Source organism: Psammomys obesus, unplaced genomic scaffold (assembly GCF_907164565.1).
Source record: "Psammomys obesus unplaced genomic scaffold, mPsaObe1.curated_primary_1811, whole genome shotgun sequence".
Lineage (NCBI taxonomy): Eukaryota > Metazoa > Chordata > Mammalia > Rodentia > Muridae > Psammomys > Psammomys obesus.
This window is the reverse complement of record NW_026593286.1, coordinates 9,097,216-9,117,034: the sequence shown is the minus strand read 5'-3', so window position 1 is coordinate 9,117,034 and position 19,819 is coordinate 9,097,216. Positions and strand designations below refer to the sequence as shown.

Sequence of the window (19,819 nt, the reverse complement as noted above, 5' to 3'; positions counted from 1 at the left end):
GTAGCTACTTACTATCACCTGTTTTGGAAAGGTGAGTTAATGGTGTTAGAAAGAAAAATTGCTGCCTTTATCTTCTTCACATCGACCCCTGAGTTTAGGCTGTTTTGAAACTTGATTCAGTGTGGCAAAGAAAGCTTTATTGAACAAGAAATATCAACAGTACTGGGCTGAGAGAGACTGTGAAATAGGCACAATTTATCCCTGGTGTTCCCAGCTGCCTTTTTTCAGATGTTTCTGACATCTACAGTGTGTCTGCCTGCTTACCTCGCTTCACCTGCTGGGGCTGGAAGCTTTCCTTGTTGCCCAAAAGGCAAAGCTTTGAAAGGAAATTTAATAGTAAGGGAGAAAGGCAGAGAAAGGAGAGAAGGAAAGAAGGAACAGTACAAGCCTGTGAGGCACCAATCAGCGAGAATGGAGAGGAGAGGACCCCCTCACCCCCACCCCCGCCCCCGCCTCAAAAGACAGTATACATAAATATTTATGTATCCTGGACACAGAAACAAAGACTATTTCTAAAACCGTTTATTAAAAATGACAGTCTTTCAGGAACTGTCTGTTGTCTGACTTCAGAAGGCAGCGTTATGAGGCTGCACGACAGAGGCTCCTACAATAATTCCAACAAAGAGGATGAGCGTGCAGGCTTGTTTCCCCTCTCCCTCTGGAAAAGCAGGTTGGTTCTGTTTTAAAATGGGCTCGAGGCCTAATGGCTTTCTGAGCTCGGTATCTAGAGCGCACTGATGTTGCGCCTTCTCTCCTGGTAAGCGTGGAAAAAGCGCTGTAAGGCTGTCTACTTGATATGCAGGTGTGAGCTCCTCAGCCAGCTTTCACCGGCAAAGCCCTCACACAGGTGTAAACACAAAGTCAGCAAGAGGACAGGGGACTTACTTAGAAGGGTGGGCAGGTGCCTCACCTCTCTCTTCTGTGTCCACACCCACACACTTTCCAGAATCATCCAGGAGTCCTGGTCACAAACTGAGAACTGGACATACACTTTCATGCCCTTCCTTTTCTTAAGACTTCCACGTTAGAACACGATCCTGATCATGATGTGCACAAGAAGCTGCTCAGCTTATAGGGCCTTGTTAACCCTTTAAGTGCCATCCTTCTTGAACATGGGGGACATGCAGCTGATTTCACAGCAGGAAGGCTGAAGTCTACACAAACTGCTGTTAAATGGATATGATCTTCAATTTGCCGTGCTCTTTATTTCCTAGGTTTGTGTGTTTATGCAACAGCTAGACAATAAGGATACCCACCTCAAGTCAGGGAGTTTAGTAAATTAGTTGCTTCTAGTGATTTCATTTTCTTATTCGCTGATTAAAGGTTAATAAAAAAATAAAATATTTATGAATAAAAATTTCTTTAATTAAAAGCATGAATGTTATCAGTAAATATATTGACTAATACAGGATCTTATTTAACAAAATGTGTGTTAAATATGAGGAACAATCCAGTAGCTGAGTAGTTATAAAAATATCACTACCATTTATTTTTCAACTATAAATCCAGAACTAGATAAGTACCCTTTAATTTCATTTCAGATTTGCTTCCCTGATTACATACATAAACAAGAACCATGTGCAATTATTCAAGATAATTATAGTTATGCTGTGCATTTAATAATGATAAACTGTAAGTCATTTACAGTCAATATTTAGCCTTGACAATAATTCTAAGGGTCAGATATTTTATTTGCGTGCTTTTGAGAAAAACACTGATTGATTCAGGTGTCCACACTTCATGATTGTTCACAGTAGGACTCAAACTCTCATTTGTATGAACATGTTTGTGTTATGTGCACAAGAATGAGTCAGAGTACGAGGGAGATGTAAGTATGAGGCAACTTACCTGTAGGTGATTTATATTATTTACCAAAATAAGTTTTTTTGTAATTTAGTTTTGTGTGTGTGTATATGTGAGATTATGTGTGCATGGATGTGTGTGTGTACACGTGAGTTATGTGGATGTGTGTGATTACGCATACATGTGTATACTCACATGAGCCCAGTGGTCAGCCTCAGCTGCGGTTCCTCAGGAGCCATCACCTTCATTATGGAAACAGGATGTCTCATTGACTTAGAACATGTCAAGAAGTTAGACTGGCCTAGGCATGGAGCCCTAGGGACCCACGTCTCTCTGCCTCTTTAGTGCTAAGATTTGCCAAAGCATCTCTCATCCTAGCTTTTGAAGTTGGTTCTAGGGAGCAAATTCAAGTGTTCATATTTACATGGGAAGTATTTTATCAACTGATATGCCTTTAAAACAGAAAAATGTTCCTCTTATGGAAAATGTTATCGGAAGATTCTAGGCAATGTGAAATAAACAGAAAGAAAGATGTATATAAGACAGCACACAGCTGGTTAGTTTCTTTGGCTAGAAAACAGTTATTGCTGGAGAAGGACAAGCTAACCCCTTGGTGGTCCTTTAGTTGTGCTCCCTCAAGCTAGAAGCCTAGGCAGGCCCTGGACAGCATCCTGACAAGGGTGAACCTTTGTTCTTATGGCAATCAAGTGACAGAGTGTAGCTGGTTCAGCAAAATTCAAATAACCAGGGAACAAGAGCACGACATATGGGAATCAGTACGCGCTTCACACATGAAGGGAAGCAGGTTGTTCTTGTAGCCAAGATATTGTTGAAGTAGTTCTCCAACATGCAATATTGTCACTTATTTTTTTTATAAAGTTATTTCAGCCAACCAAGGATGGTATTAGAGAGACCACTGAATGGAATGGCTTTTACAAAATAGGTAAAGTTTCCATTCTCACCTCTAAATTCATACTTTGATGTATTCTGGCTATTTAGCCTTAGACTCCAAGTAAGACTTCGGGGTTTAGAGGAGACCTGGAAATTGAGATGTCAGTGGGTATTATGGTTTCTATGAGGAATGTCCTCCATAGGCTCAGACATTTGAATGTTTGTTTTCCAGTAGTGATGCTGCTTTGGGAGGGATAGGAGATGAAGCCTTGTTGGAAGAAGTGTATCACTGGGGATGGGCTTTAAGAGTTCATATCTTCACTTGCTTTCTGTGCTTCACATTTGCTGCTAAATATGTGGCCTGTCGAGGCCTGCTCCTGCCACCAAGCCTACTACTTGCTGCCATGCTTTTTTTCCCATGATGGGCTTTTACTAGTTCAGACACATAGCTCACAATAAACTTTCTTTTATAAGTTTCCTTGGTCATGGTGTTTTATCACAGCAACAGAAAAGTAGTCAACACAGTGGGCAGCATGTCAGGGCTACCCAGAAAGAGCTTTACCACTTTACCGACTATATTTTCTCATTGCCACTCAGCCACTCAGGTGGATTATAAAAACAACAAATTTACAAGTAAGTGTCTCCTTAGCCTTAGCTTTCATTGTGCTCAGCACATGGAGGATTCTGTCTTCTTCCTACACTTCAGGCTCAAGTGCCTTCACACATCTAGAAATTTCCTGCCTGATGCAGAGAATTCTTCTTCTTTTTATAGAAAGCAACAAATAGAAAGAGAAACTGAAACCCATAGCTAACTCTCCTGGCTATGCTATTTCTGTTGACTTAATACTCTTCAAGGAAACTGAGGTCATAATGAAGTGAGAACAACGAGAAAGGAGTCATTGCTTTTATATTCTCAATGATTTTATCCGAAGAGGTAGCAATTATTTCTCACACATGCACTCTCCATCTTGACGTCAAGGTCTGAATGAAGATGGGAAATCAAACTTCAACTTGGAAGAGCAGTACTCTGGAGTCTGAAGTACTCAGGGCTTTGAGGAGATAAGAAAGAATGTGAAAAAAGATATCACTCTGTACCCTCCCTCTAAAAAATATCTATCATATCAAGTCCCGGTCAGTGTGTTGCTACTGTTTGGCACATAGTACTGACTATGCAAACTGTTAAATAAGATCAACATTTTGAATGTCCCCTGATGTACTACAGTTGGAATTAAGATCAGTCCAGACATTTTGTGACTTTCTGTTGAGGAGGTCTACTTCATAAAAGAAAAATAGGAGAGCAGTGTGTGCCTGACCAGAGTCAAGCTACCCAAGCTGCTGATGTATTGACTTACATGTATGTTAACAAGATATCTATGAGCAGGACAGTTTTTCTACTACTTACTCATTCAATTTACAAATTTCTAGGTGTGAAATTTAAAAACCCATTTTTTTTCTATTCATTGAACAAGAATAAATTGTTGCTTTATTCTTTGGTCTTCAAATTATAAGTTAAAACATTACTTACTTGTTTGCATATGAAACACACACGTGCTGATGTGTGTGTGTGTGTGTGTGTGTGTGTGTGTGTGTGTGAATACCAAGTGAACAAAGACAGGACTCTATGAAGGGAGGTTTTGCTTACAAACACAGAAATGGACATTCACATCTCATAATAAAGTTCAGGACAGGAAAAATGACTTCAGTCTTGATTCCAAAACATAACAAACTTTCTGTTAAACGCACAATGTCTTGAGCACTGTGGACAAGCTGTGCACCGTGATCAAAGAGGTAAGTTTGGGTACAGATGATCTGCTTTGGTCATGGGAAACCTACCTGAGATCAAGGAGAAAAGAAACCCATCTTGCATTCTTACTATGCTTTAGTCCGCATGGTGGGCCCGTGCAAATTCATGTTGGTATCCTGTGGCTCAATGTCTAGCAAGATGCTGACCAATAGTGATCCTGTAGAGGCACATCTCTAAGAGCCTCATGCATATCCAGTGGCTTACCACCCATCACAACACTGACGTAACCATGATCATCAAATCTCATTTAACGCCGAGAAAGTGAGGCGTAAAAGGTTCGGAAACACACTCAAGTTGTCAGTGTTGGTGTCAGGAGGCTTAGGTTCAAACCCAAGTGGTGTGGTCATAGATTCTGAGATCACATTAGCTAAGTGACCTACAAAATAGGAACAGCGAATTTGATTTTTTTTTTATTGTTTAAGTGTCTTCTTTTATTGTTATTATTCAGTTGAGGGGAGAGAGAGAAACTTTTTTTTTTTTTAAAGAAAATGCTTTCAAAAAAACCCATGAGTAGATGGTTTCCCTCTTCTCTTTTTCTTCTTCTCTTTCTCCCTGCCATTTTTCTTATCATCATCCGTCCTTTGTCCTTTGCATGTTATCTAGAATAAAAAAAGAAAGGTGATTATTTTTAATGAAAATATTTTAGTGCCATAGATGCAGACTCTGATTATATTTCCCATTCCCATAACTTCACAGATCCCTATGAGAGGTTTAGCCCACCTCCCAGTAAAATGAATGGTGGAAACATGAACCGATGCCCATTAGTGGACCAGGTAGTTTTGAGTGCACGGGCATCACAGGGACCTAGTGACAGATGGAAAAGCCTCGGGCAGCAGTTGCCAGGCATATTCTTCGCTCTCCACACCTCCATCTGTCAGCACAAGTGTGTTACTATTTTGGGACTCAATTTATCCATTTGCAGAGCAAATTTCAAGCTTGTTTTTTTAGGTTAAAATAAAATAAAAGCTGCAACTCCCTGAACCTACTTTCCATCATTGTATTCGATTTCTTTCCTACTAGAAAAAAAAATATAGTGATGGGATAAGAATTATATACTTTAGGAGACACTAGAGTTTGCTCAGAATTGGAGATAAAATATTAAAATCTGACATTATGATAAAATAATTAAAGAAAAGTAGAGGACACCATGCTTTCTGTACACACACACACACACACACACACACACACACACACACACAAGCCATCATATGTATGCAAGGAACATGTCAATTTAAAATATAATATTGAAAAATAATCCTTGGGTATGAGAGTACACAATCAAAATGTCAGTTTTTTTCCCTTATCTATAATGTTACCCTGAAGCTAAAATTTAAATTTGGAAGTAATATTTAAAAATGTAGTTTTAAACCAAACCTTTTCCTTAAAAAAATTAAATAAATAGCTCACTGATTAGATTAACCATAGTCTTAGTTAAGAGATAGACAAATAAATGAATAAGGTCCCATTTTATTTGTGCCTTAATAGTTTGTTAAGAATGTGGTTTATTCTCACAGGATGCAACATTATCTGTGCTGCTCAAGGCAACAACGGCCAGGAAAGGCTGCTTCGTTTTTGCCTAAAATGTTCAAACTATACTTTCTCTTCCAATTAACGAAGATGATGAAGTTTTGTTGTGAACACAAACAGTAGGGCTCTGGAGAAGTAGCTTGGTGGGAAAAGCATTGGCTGGGTAGGCACGAGAACAGAAGTGTAGATGCCTGACACCCATTCAAAAACCAGCCAGGCTTGGTTACTCTGTATTGCAGTGCTTAGGAGGCAGAGATGAGCCTCCCGAGGAAAAGCCAGCTACCCGACTAGCTGAGAAAGTTACTGTGAGAGTGTGCCTCAAGGAGTGAAGTGGAGAACAATCAAGACATCCAATGCCAAACTTTGGCCTCCATATGTGAGCACATACATGCTTCTGCCTGTACACCTGAACCTGATCATTGTGAATACACACACACACACACACACACACACACACACACACACCCCACTCATACAGACAGTAAAACTGGCAGGTTTAGACTTAAGAATAAGTCCCTGCTCTTTTCCAGGAGGTCTTGACCTAGTTGGCAGTTGTTATGCTAGTGGCTTTCTTCAATAGAGCGTTTTAGAAAGACGTAGGTCTTCAAAAGTACTTAATGCTTTTGTAACTCATTCTTGGGTCTCTCACTGAAAGTCCTTCCTATAATCTATGAATAGAAGTATAATACCCCTCTCTGTAAAATTCTTCCAGATTGTTTCCTGATTCATAATCTTTACCTTCTGTTTCTAACCCTCATGAAAACTGGTTGTCAGATGGAGACTGTTGCTGTAATAACACTTTGCTGGTTTGAGCATGAAGACACTGAGATGGTGTTAAGAGTAAACAAGTGTGTGAAGGGGGAGAGGAAGGAAGCAAGACAGGGTAGGTTATGATGCTGATCTAACAAATACTTCCTGAGAATGGAGTCGCATATTGGCTAGAAATGGTAAGGCCTGAGATGCCTTTTCTGTCTTAAATCGTTGGCAAGACATTCTCCCAGAGGGCTTATCAAGCCAAAGCTGTAAGGCTACAGAAGATGTGTGCATTTGACAAGTTCTTTCTCGATGCTAAAGTCTCATGAGCACCTCCTGTATAACCTCCTGATTTGTGTTTGGCATTGTTATCTGTGCCTCCAGTGTCTGAAGAATTTACCAGGTTGGGTAGGTTAACGGCATGTGTCTTGTCTGTAAATAATACAGATAAGAAGCTCCTAAAGTTGTAAATGGGTTAATATGGAGATGTCGTAAACATGACCTAAGAATATTATAAAAGTAGGAAGGTCCTAAGTTACTTGCTTATCTTCAGCAGAGTAAGGAAATGAATCCCCTAAGTGTTCTAGAAGGAGCACAGCTCTGGTAATATCATAACTTTAACACCTTTGAACTGCAGGAACATGAGACCACACAGAATGTATTTTCAATGGTTCTAAATGCATTATAATGACGCCATTAACAGGAAGTAAGTAAACCAAACCTTGTCTCCTTTACTGACCTATGTAGATAAAAACGAACATTTACATCATTTTCCAACAAGCTATTTTAAGCATGTATTTCAGCATCAGGCATTTTTGGAAACATGAGTTTCTAGTAGCAGATTAACCAACGTTTCGGCCGCTATGCAGCCACCATCTTACAGGGAGGCTAACATATGACCATTCTCCGAACAGATTTGAATAATTTATCACATCAAGAACCTGCCTACCCACAACTTACACAAAAATTGCGCACAGGGCACGTTCTTAACAAAAACCTCCCTATTGAGTGGCATTTGTTTGAAGAACTCTCAAGAAAGGTATTCAAATATTGGGCATGCTTTATTTTTCTGCATCAGACATCCCGATGAGATCTTGTGCTGGCTCTCCTCTGAACTCCTGTAGTGTGAATCTGATGTCTTCATCAAGTTCTTAAATTTAGGCCTAATCTTCATTGTGGTGTTATTAGCTGGAAGAGATGCCAGTAGAGGATTAGGAAATGGAGATAAAGTCTTCAAGAATAAAATTAATGTCCTTGTGAAACAGGAGTCCCACAGAAGGACCTTACCCTGTCTACTATGCAAGGACAGAGAGATAGGGATTCATGTATGGACCAGGAGGCAGGCTCATACCAGCTAATGACACCTTTGCTAGGGGCTTCCCTTGGAGAACTGTGAGGAACAAGCTTCTGCTCCTTATAAAATTCCAGTTTCTAGCATTTTGTTCTATCAGCAGAATGTGGATGAAGACACAAATAGAGCTGCTGATCAGCAAATATATCTTGTAGATTTAACCTTTGCCATCTAGACTAGAAAAAAAAATCACCTCCACCATTTCTTTTCTCAACCAAACGTATATTCTGTATGTATAGGACTCATTGGATCCCCTCAGTAGTTTTGAATAGTGCACCTGAACTTAGTTTTGTGAAAGACATTTCAACTGTCCACAACCCGTGTTACCCCAACTCCACAAGGTTGCAAATTTAAAAGCTTATGCAAACAGGAAATGGACAAAACTTTCAGTTCAGAATTTAAGCACTGAACTTGACTTAGAAGAACTTCATATCTGTCACATACAAGCTGAGGATTTCCGGTCGTCTCCTGGCAGCTGGGCTTTCTTAAGCTGCAGCAAGGTTCTCACACTTCACTGTCTATGCCCAGAGGATGTTTGGTGGTTCCTTAATGTCCTCGTAATATGGCAACTAGAGCTTGAAACGCTGCTACAAGTGGACTTTCCCATTGCTCATTTCTTTTACTTGATCACAGTAAAGCTTACTTGTACAAGCTATCTCCAATGAGTTTATAGAACCATCTAGCTTGTTGGGGGATTTTGTGTAGGTGTGTGGGGGTTTGAGCAAGTTGGATCCTGATGTTTCACCCCTTGGTTTGTAAAATATCCTTGTCTTTGCTATATTTTCTTTCAGTCCAGCAGGGGAGTATAATTATACAGTCCAGACAACTTTGGTTAGTTGTCACTTAATGGCCTTTATCTATAATCTTCTTATTTATAACCATCTTCTGAAGGCTAATTTGAGGCATTTTTTTTCTTTTGCTTGTCTCTTTCTGAGAAAAACTTTTCCACGTAGCTAAGACTGGTTTTGAACTCCCTATCTCCCTGTATCCTAAGTGCAAGAATAACAAGTATTGCCTTAAGACCAAAAATAAAAATGCACTTAAAAAAGATATAGTATCTTTTTTTAACATAATAAGATATAGTATCTTAATATAGCCTTGGCTGACCTTGCCAGACATGAGTTATCATATACTGCCATTTAAAAAAATATTGTGTTAAAGCGCCTAAACGGTTACCATTTTATTTTTTATTTGTGCATTTAAGTAAGTATTTATCCATTACTTTATTAGAGACAGAAAATGGTGGTGAAGCCCAGGCAGGTCTTGAACTTGTCCTGCCTCCACATCTCTGGAGCTAGAAATATAGGTGTGCAATGCTGTGCCCAGATTTAAAATGACCCTTAGGACCCTGCAGCCAGTCCTGAAGAAACCTGATAAGCTAGGGTCAGATGGAAGGGGAGGAGGACCTCCCCTATCTGTGGAGGTGGAACGGGGCAGGGAGGAGATGAGGGAGGGAGGGTGGAATTGGGAGGGAATGAGGGAACAGGCTACTGCTGGGATACAAAGTTAATGTATGTTAATGTAATGTAAGTTAATGAACTGTAACTAATATTTAAAAAATAAAATAAAATAATTGTTAAATAAAAAAATAAAATGATCCTTAGGATTTGGTTCTTTCACATTTTTTTTATTCTACAGTTACAGTTGCATCATGTAACTGTTGTGTTTTGACAGCTCATGCAGTATTATTTTGCACTGATATAGCTCACTTTCCATTTAATTTATATCGTATCATTTTTCAGGTTTTCCATCTGTTCTATGATAGCTCTTCTTGGTTTTTTTCCCTCATTTTCTGCTTTCTTTTATTAACTATAAAAAAATGTGTGAGCAAGGAAGCCAGAATGGAAGCGGAGTTCGACAGCACATATTTTTCCTCTTCAGAAACTTAGTGCTGGAACTGGAGAGATGGCTCAGTGGTTAAGGGCTCTTGCTTATCTTCCATAGGACCAGGTTCAGTTTCCAGACACACTGATGGCTTACCACTGTTTGGAACTCCAGTCCCAGGGAATCTGATGACCTTTTCTGGCCTCTGAGGGCAGACATAGCATAGACAGACGCAGACAGCCATAGACGCAGACAAAACAAGCAGACATATAAAAACAAATGCCATAATTTTGATCACAGCCAAATAACTTTAGACATTTGTGATACACAACAAACACACACACACACAGACAAGAATGTAAGTTTTTTTTCTTTTTTTTATGCAACACTTTGTTTATTTTTTTAAGTGGTACTTTTTTTTTCTTTATTAATTACACTTTATTCACTTTGTATCCCCCCTGTGGTTCCCTCCCTCCTCCCTTCCCAATCCCTCCCTTCCTCCACCCTCTGCATGCATGCCCCTCCCCAAATCCACTGATAGGGGAGGTCTTCTTTTCTTTCCTTCTGATCCTAGTCAATTAGGTCTCATCAGGAGTGGCTGCATTGTCTTCTTCTGTATTCATGGAGATAACCTAAGACCCCTGCACAGATGTAGCCCATGGCAGTTCAGTATCCAAGTGGGTTCCACTGTAATAGGAGAAGGGACTGTCTCTGACATGAACTGATTGGCCTGCTCTTTAATTACCTCCCTCTGAGGGGGAAGCAGCATTACCAGAACGTGAGGTTTTAATTTAATTCTATTTTTTAAGAGCTCCTAAACAAGTTTATTTTATTCTCCAACATTCAAAGAAATGTGATCTGCAAACAAACCAACAACCAAGCCTGAATTACAAAGGCCTTTACTTCTTTACAAACTACTATTACTAACAAAAATTTATAGGCCTCAAGTTCTTATCCTCACCAACTCCACAAACAAAACAAAACAAAACAAAACAAAACAAAAAAAGCAACAGAAGTAAAACCCAATAACTACACTTTTAATACAAGGTGAATGGTGAACCAGCTTTGTAAATACACAAACAATAATAACTAACACAAATGGAAGAAGAGACAGGAAAACACCCAAGAGAAGAGAATGTTCTTCCATGATAAATAGAATACCTTGATGAAACTTGTTGGAGACAAGTAAGTTATGAAATTCTATCAGGTCATCATTGAAAATTGAGAACATTTCCCTCCTGGGACACCCTAATGACTCTGATGACCCTCCTGATTTCTGGCTATTGCTGAAGTTACAGTCTTTAATCACAGTATTTTTAGGAATATGGTAAAAAACAAACAAACAAACAAAAAACAATACAATGAAGACCCAAAAGAAATCAAGCCCTGAGTGACCAAGCTCCAACAACCTATAAATCCTGGAATATACTTAATCTACTTCTAACCTAGTAAAGTTAGAAGGTGTGCATGCAAAAATTCCTGTCCACAGTGGGTATTCTGCAGAAGACAATTTTCTCATTTTAAAAATAGGATAAGTCTTACCAGGCCACAGAAGAGGACAATGCAGCCACTTCTGCTGAGAACTGATAGTTTAAGATCAGAAAGAAGGAGAGGAAGACCTCCCCTATCAGTGGACTTGGGAAGGGGCATGCATGCAGAAAGGGGAGAAACGGTGGGATCGGGAGGGGAGGAGGGAGGGGCTTATGGGGGGGTACAAAATGAATAAAGTGTAATTAATAATAATGATAAAATATTTAAAAAAATAGGATAAGTCCTCATTTCCTGGGAGTGATTTAAGGTTAAGTGTAGTATCTGGAAAACATACAGCTTGGCACAGCAAGTGCTTGGTAATATTGACAGCCTTTAATAATACACGGAAGCCACAGTAGACAGACTAAAACAATTACCCTACCTAACTCAACAGCTACCCAAACCCCAGGGGCCCTTTCTAATTCACTACACTTAAAATTACTGTGTCTGTACTTGTAAATGAACAAGGTTCTCCAAAGCAAAGAAACCCATATAGTAAATAAAACAATGTATTCAATCAAAAAAAAAAAAAAAAAAAAACCCAGAAAGCCTCATTTGAACACAAATTAATTCTCTCCTCTGGAGGGCCTTAAGCTCAATTTGAAAGGAAATGGAGAGGAGAAGGAGAAGACAGAGCACCTGCAAAGTGCACATATATTGATAAATACACAGGACCACTGCCTTCAAACCCAATCCAATGATAATGATTATGTAATGGTATAAAATACATTTAGTAATTTTTAATCTTGAAATAAATGCTAAATTCAGTTCTTATCAATTTTTATTGTGTCCTTGAAAATAAAAGTGTAAAAGCATTTCCAACTTGATTCAAAATAAAAACAGCAAGAAAATCACAGCCAACATTTATAATTCTCACCTGGTACCTGCTGCCTTTTGAGTTTGGGAAGGCTGAAAGGTTTTTTGTTGTTGTTGTTGTTTTTCTTCTTAACACAACCTTCATTTTACCTTTCCCTTTATTTATGTGTAATCAATCCTACTACGTTTTTAATATAGTCAAAGTCTTACCACTCTTTCCAAATTTCAGATTTTGACATAGTTTTAAATACATGGCAAAAAAACAACAAAAATTCAAATGTGGTGGAATCAATGTTTTGATCAACAAGCTTCAAATCATAATAAGGAACTAAGGAATCAATAACATTTTGTGACACTATAAAGTTATTTATTAACAATACACAGAATATGTCCCCTATAAAATGTACAAGTAGATCACTGGAAAGTCTAATCTGGTAACCATTTTCTTCAATACAGAATAGACTAAGTCCATTGGGGTCACAGCTGTCTGCCTCTAAGTAATCTAATTCTAGCACCCAGGGCCTGCTTTAATGCAAAGGTATATACCTGTTATTTGGGGGGATTTATCTATTTATTTGACTGAGCCAAAGAGTTAACAGCTTAAATTACTCTAGTATGTTAATCACTGCACAACAAATCAGCTTAGCACAGGTTTTCTTCATTATTTGTAGTAATGGGATATAACAAATACTATATACTTTTAAATGGCAGAGAACAATAAAATTACTTTTTTGGTAGTATATTGGGTCTTATAGTTACATTAAGATATGAATGGTATGAAATATCACCATAATAAACCTCAAGATGAGACCACAGTGTGATGATTCACTAGAATGTGCACAGTAGGTATTTAACTAAATTATTATCTGTTCTTCTCACCAATTATCCAGTAGGTTTTGCCCACAGTAAGGGATTCAATAAGTATCTGTTGAACGAACTGTCTAGCCGAGAGGTGAAGAGAAGGGCCGTCATGAGTGGATGGCAAGGATACGGGGAATTAGCCTGGGAAGGAGTGGTTAGATGGAAACTGCATTTGGTACACAAATAAACTCGGATGCCAACAAAACAAACAGGTAAACAGAAAACACTGGCAGCGGAATAAACAAAGGCGAGACCCGCCAACATTGGCAAACGTGCAGTTGACTTTTAGGAGATAACCAAGAAAAACTTTGTGTTGGACCATACCTTTACCATCCAATTTAGTTTGAGGCAGACCACGGGAAAGTGGTAGAGACTATGGCTCTCTTCCTTGATATTCAGGCATCCTACTTTCCAGTAGCTTACCATGGGTCTGCAACCCTTGAGTCAATATAAACCTGTTCGTACAAAGTTGAATTTCCTTTTGTTTGTCCTAAAATGCTTATTTTCAAGCTTGAAGGGACTTCAACTATTCCATGTAGTTTTGATAATTCTTTTATCTTTTCAGACCAGAGTCAAATTATTCGTACAGTATTCATACTGTAGCTCCTTCCGCCCACCCTTTGGTCTCTTGAACTGCCCTTCTTTGGTTCTTTATTTCGCTTTCAGACCTTTCTTGAACTGTAGTAAATAGAACTCTACTGGGCAGTCCAGCTGCAGTTTGCTCTATCATTGTCAGACTGGCTTCAGCTATGCCGTGGTCTTCCAGTCGGTCTACTGTTTCTAGGACTGTGCGAGTTCCTGTAGTTACAATCAAAAGAGAGACTCCTTGATCTCCCGCTCTCATAACTTCAGCTCCAAGAACGTCTGTACTTGTCATAATCATTCATATCGCGAAGAGCTGTATACATTCCTCCATTCCTTGGCTTTCATTTGATTTGGTGCCTTATCCCTGTGCGCGATCTGTATTTCAATTTGACGCCCACTAATCAATTTTCTGTCCAAATTATGTAAAGCATCTTCAGCATCGCCAACATGCTCAGACTGAACATATCCAATCCTTGTGGACGTCGAGTGTACCAGTCAAGGGGAACGGAAACATCTACCCTTGGACCATAATGACCAAATCCCGGACGTAAATCTTCAGACCTGGTGTCATTGGCCTCGTTCCTGACGAAGAGGGATGTGTTGGGGTGGGGGAGGCAGGTAGCAGGGCCTGGTGGCAATCAGGACTCTGGGCCAGCGGCACTAACAGACTCCAGCAAACCTCCCGCAGCTCCGGTAGCAGCTCATAGCCACTCACCGGTTTTTATTTTCATTTTTTAACACACAGTTACTCTCTCACCGCCAGAAAGGGAGACCTTCTACTACTGCCTCGCTTTCTCATTCCACTTTCCTAGTGTCCATGTCTCTGTTGTTGAAATGATTGCAATGCTTTATTGTAGTTGTGTTAACTTTTCAAAAACCATAAAAGCAAGGTGCGGTAGCTTATTGCACATAAGTAACGAAATGTATTTCTTCCTATGTAGCCTAAATTTCCACTTCTAATATGTCTACAGAATCATTATTATTATTATAGCTGTAGTAACTTTGGGGGCAGTTATTTATTTATTTTTTCACAGGACTGGTCACGAGCAGCATCTTTCTCCATCAGACTTTGCTGACCCATTTCGACTGAAGCCAGAGCTAAGCTCAAGGCGCTGTCAGATTTCACTTTATTAACCCTGTACCAAATTTTCCAAGGATAGGACCTTGTTAAAGTTATTGGTCTACTATGTGCTGAGAATAATCTTGTTACACAGGTAAAAGTTATTAATCCATATTTCAAACTGAAGTAAAGTTTACCACACAAACATTTATTCAGTTCAATCAGTAAGAAGTGAAATTCAGTTACTATCAAACAGCTAAGAAATCATCCTTGGCATGAAAACAGGCAATGCACAGCTATAACAAATGTTATTTCTGTCTCACTGTAAGGTCAGATATCTGCTTAAGAATGCTAAGGGCTGACAGAGGAGGAATGGGGTAGAAAAGCAATGCAAATTCCTAAGGTAATTTAGTGACATAGAAGAAAATAACTCATAGTGATTAAAATATTCCAGATTGATTTGGGTTTATTCCTCTTTTAGCAGCGTAATTCTTCTTTATTTGGAGGAAAATATTTCTCGAGTACAATGTGATAATGATGAATAGTATTATTTAAGAGTTCTTGAATTAAATAAATCTGTTTAATTACCAATATACATAAAGCACTTATGAGTACCACTGTAAGTACTAAAAAATTGGAAAGTAAAAGAAAATAGATCAGTACAAAGACAGGCTTATGTGTCTTCAACGACACCTTCATTCCAAGTGACAAAAGGCAAGGATGTAATTGTTTCCAGTTTTAAAATCTTTACAGCTAGAAGTCTAGAGAAACACATCCAAGCTAGGATCACTTATTCTAACCTTTCTAAATATAGAACTCAAATCTCTATGGTTTTCAGAAAGAAACAGCTTTAAAATGTACACATAGTGTGCCCAACACTGGACTGTTCACGTGGCTGCATTCTTACAAGCCATGAGCTACTCCATATTTTCTAGAGTGCAATGTTGGAACTAATAAATAAGAAAAACACTGTCCTTTATTACTTAGCAGAAGTGATGATAAAACTAATGTCTGTTTTTGTTTTGTTTTTTTCTTTTTCCAGTTTTATTTTTATTAATTACATTTTGCTCACTTTGTGTCCCAGCTGTAGCCCCCTCCCTCATTCCTTCCCAATCCTACCCTCCCTCCCTTATCTCCTCCCAAGCCCATCTCCAAGTCCACTGATAGAGGAAGTCCTCCTCCCCTTCCCTCTGACCCTAGACTATCAGGTCTCATCAGGACTGCCTGCATTGTCCTCCTCTGTGGTCTGACAAGAGGCCTGAGGTGGTCAAAGAGTCAGCTACTGAGTTCATGTCAGAGAAAGTCCCTGTTCCCCTTACTAGGAAACCCACTTGGACACTGAGCTGCCATGGGTTACATCTGTGCAGGGGTTCTAGGTTATCTCCATGCCTGGTCCTTGGTTGGAATATCAATCTCAGAAAAGACCCCTGTGCCCAGATTTTTTAGTTCTGTTGCTCTCCTTGTGGAGCTTCTGTCCCCTCCAAGTCTTTCTATCTCCCCCCTCCCTTGTACCTCAGAGTACACAGAACTGAGACTCAAGTTCTGTTCTGCAACCAAAACTCTGTCTTAACCATAGTATTCTTTTTCTTGATAATCTAATCTATTCTTACTATGAAGAGCATTCTTTCCTCTTCTGTATTCATAGAATGGTTTGCTCAACCCACAGATTCCCCTTCCTTTCTCATAAGCATTTCAAGATTTTGTCTGTTTCAAGAAGCATTGTAAAATCAGAATATTTAGATATCAGTCTTCACTAAGATGAAAATCAACATGTAAGTTTCAAAAAACCTATGAAATTTTGCTACTTACATGGCAGTGCTTCATATTAATTGGTAATAATCTGACAATACCAATTTTATATGGTTATACCTTATCAATAAAAGTCTTTTTCTGGGAATACACATTACAAATGTCATAAATATTATACCTCATGCATTAAAGTAAACTCATTGTAGAGTAATTTTCATTGCCACAGATTTTATTGCTGCTGACTGCATTCCAAAGATGGCTTCACGGTTCTGATTCCCTGACAGTCCCCAAGAGCTGGCAGTCCTCACAATTAAGTAACAGGACCGAGGAAAGTGACACTATGTAGCTTTTGCACAACCTAAACCTAGCAAAACCGATAGACTTAGTCTCCTGCTTTCTGCAACACTTGATGATGCCACACTCACCTTGGGAAATCATCTGCCCTGATTTCAGAAGTTAGGTTCCTTAAAATAACAACAAAAAACCAACACCACCACCACAAAACAAAGCACTGTACATACAGCTAAGTTCCCAAACTCATCTATTGGATGCTACTAGCAATGAGAACTCTTCATACAAACTCAACCCTTGACTGGCTTTCATATAATGACAATTTTATCAGTATGTGATGGAAACGTCATGAAATAGAGAACCCAAAACTGCCCTGCTGAGCCCAGCCAAAAGACAAAACCATAGCTGAAACTAATAAACTTTCATTGTTGTTATTGAAGTTTATGATAGCTTATTATGCAGCAATAAAAGCTATAATAGCCAGCCAGACAGTCTATATTGTGTGTTTGTGTACACGTGTGTATTCTCTCCCTTCAAGAAGTATTTACTAGCTCCAAGTATTTTGCACAAATTCAATTACATAAGAGGCCTGGATTTCAAAGCAGCATCACAGAGCAAGGTTACTATTCTTATCTTCCTTTAATATAGGTGAAAAATAGATAGAGAAAAACAATGTTGCTTGATGTAAATTTCGAAAAAATTAAAAAAAAACATGATTAAGTGCTAGGTTTACATAAGGATATAAACAAACTATTTAGAACCAGTATTCTCTTTTTTTCTTTTTTTTCTTTATTAATTACACTTTATTCACTTTGTATCCCCCTGTGGTTCTCTCCCTCCTCCCGTTCTAATCCCTCCCTTCCTCCACCCTCTGCATGCATGCACCTACCCAAGTCCACTGATAGGGGAGGTCTTCTTTTCCTTCCTTCTGATCCTACTCAATTAGGTCTCAATCATGAGTGGCTGCAGTGTCTTCTTCTGTGGCCTGGTAATGCTGCTTCCCCCTCAGGGGGAGGTGATTAAAGAGCAGGCCAATCACTTCATGTCAGAGACAGTCCCTGTTCCTATTACAATGGAACCCACTTGGATACTAAACTGCCATGGGCTACATCTGTGCAGGGGTCCTAGGTTATCTCCATGCATAGTCCTTGGTTGGAGTATCAGTCTCAAAAAGACCCCTGTGCTCAGATTTTTTGGTTCTGTTGCTCTCCTCGTATAGTTCCTGTCCTCTCCAGATCTCACTGTTTCCCACTTCTTTCCTAAGATTCCCTGCATTCTGCCCAAAGGTTGCCCATAAGTCTCACCATCTACTTTAATAGTCTGCAGGGCAGAGCTTTTCAGAGGTCCTCTGTGTCAGGCTCCTGACTTGTTCCCTCTTTTCTCCTTCTTCTGATGTCCAGCCTCTTTGCCTTTCTGGATAGGAATTGAGCATTTTAGCAAGAGTCCTCCCTCTTGATTAGTTTCTCTAGGTGTACAGATTTTAGTAGGTTTATCCTATATCATATGTCTATATGAGTGAGTATATACTGTGCACATCTTTCTGCTTCTGGGATAGCTTACTCAGGATGATCTTTTCCAGATCCCACCATTTACCTGCAAATTTCATGATTTCCTTTTTTTATTGCTGAGTAATATTCCATTGTGTATCCAATTTGTGCATCCATTCCTCCACCGAGGGGCATCTGGACTGTTTCCAGCTTCTGGGCATTACAAATAAGGCTGCTACAAACATGGTTGAGCAAATGTCCTTATTGTGTACTTGAGACTCTTTTGGGTATATGCCTAAGAGTGGTATAGCTGGATCTTGAGAAAGTGCTATTCCTAGTTGTATGAGAAAGTGCCAGATTTATTTTCAGAGTGGTTACAGTGGCCCACACTGTTAGGATTTGTTGAAAGAGGCAGAGGCAGGAGGATCACGAGTTCAAGGCCAGCCTGGGATACACAGTAGAACCAGTATTCTTGAGAAAATAAATATTGGGAAAGTAATCTAGTTGCAACTACAACCCTGACTTAATTAGTTTATTGTTTTACCCTAATCTTTAACATAACTATCCCATATTTCTATAGTACAAGGCTCTAGGTTCAATGCTTGGTGATGTCCATGTACAAAGTGGAAATCTTTGCATTGTGTATTTTCACAATAGAACATAGCACCAACTGTGATTGCTCATCAAAATAACCAAGTGGACAAGATCATTCCCTTGGAAAAACTGTCTGGTTTCTGTTGTTGGTGGCCTTAATGGTGACATGGTAGGCACATACAGAACAGCCATCATAGCAGAAATAAGGGCTATGGTTGACACTCCTAATCACCCACATTGATCTGGCAACCTCCACTGATTCAGTTGTTTGCTCTAACAAGGAATACTCTTGGGTTCCTATCTCTTAATGAAACAAAGCTTTTGGTAGAGAGCTCCATGCCAGAAGGGACACTTTTCATCTTTATCAGAAACAGTAGCATCTTCTAGGCAGTAATACTATTTTCATAGACATAAACTTTGTGCCAGCACTGCCATATAAGGACTCAGAACACCTAGCTCACCAAGAACCACATTTTGTAGGAAAGGCAATATGGGCTGAGAGTCCATGACCTCGATTCTTTAATTATGTCACAAGTTCTGGTCACCAGAGCAAAATGTCCTGATATCTTGACTGCATGGATCTTAATAGAGAGCTGTTGTACCACAACATTGTTTTTCTGTAATAAATATATACCTTCAAATAACACTGATCTTGTACTACCGAATCCTCAGTCTAGAGATGCCATGGTCAGAGACAGGAGTGACCCTAAGTACCAACTGCCAATTTATTTCCTCTCGTCTCTAAAAACACTCTACAGTATATTGTTGGGTGATATTGTAGTTGGCAAGATGCGAGGATCTTCGAGATGCTGGGTTAGCACTGCTGGGAAAGTGAGATTTCCTCCTGGTTCAGGTGGAATTTTCTCAGCTAGCATGTGAAAAAGCAATGAGTC

General features: G+C 39.3%; 1 pseudogene; it reads right to left on the bottom strand.

Moving 5' to 3' along the window:
* Window positions 1–13,822: 13,822 nt before the first annotated feature.
* LOC129683649 (serine/arginine-rich splicing factor 10-like) lies at window positions 13,823–19,433 on the bottom strand (annotated as a pseudogene).
* Window positions 19,434–19,819: the final 386 nt, after the last annotated feature.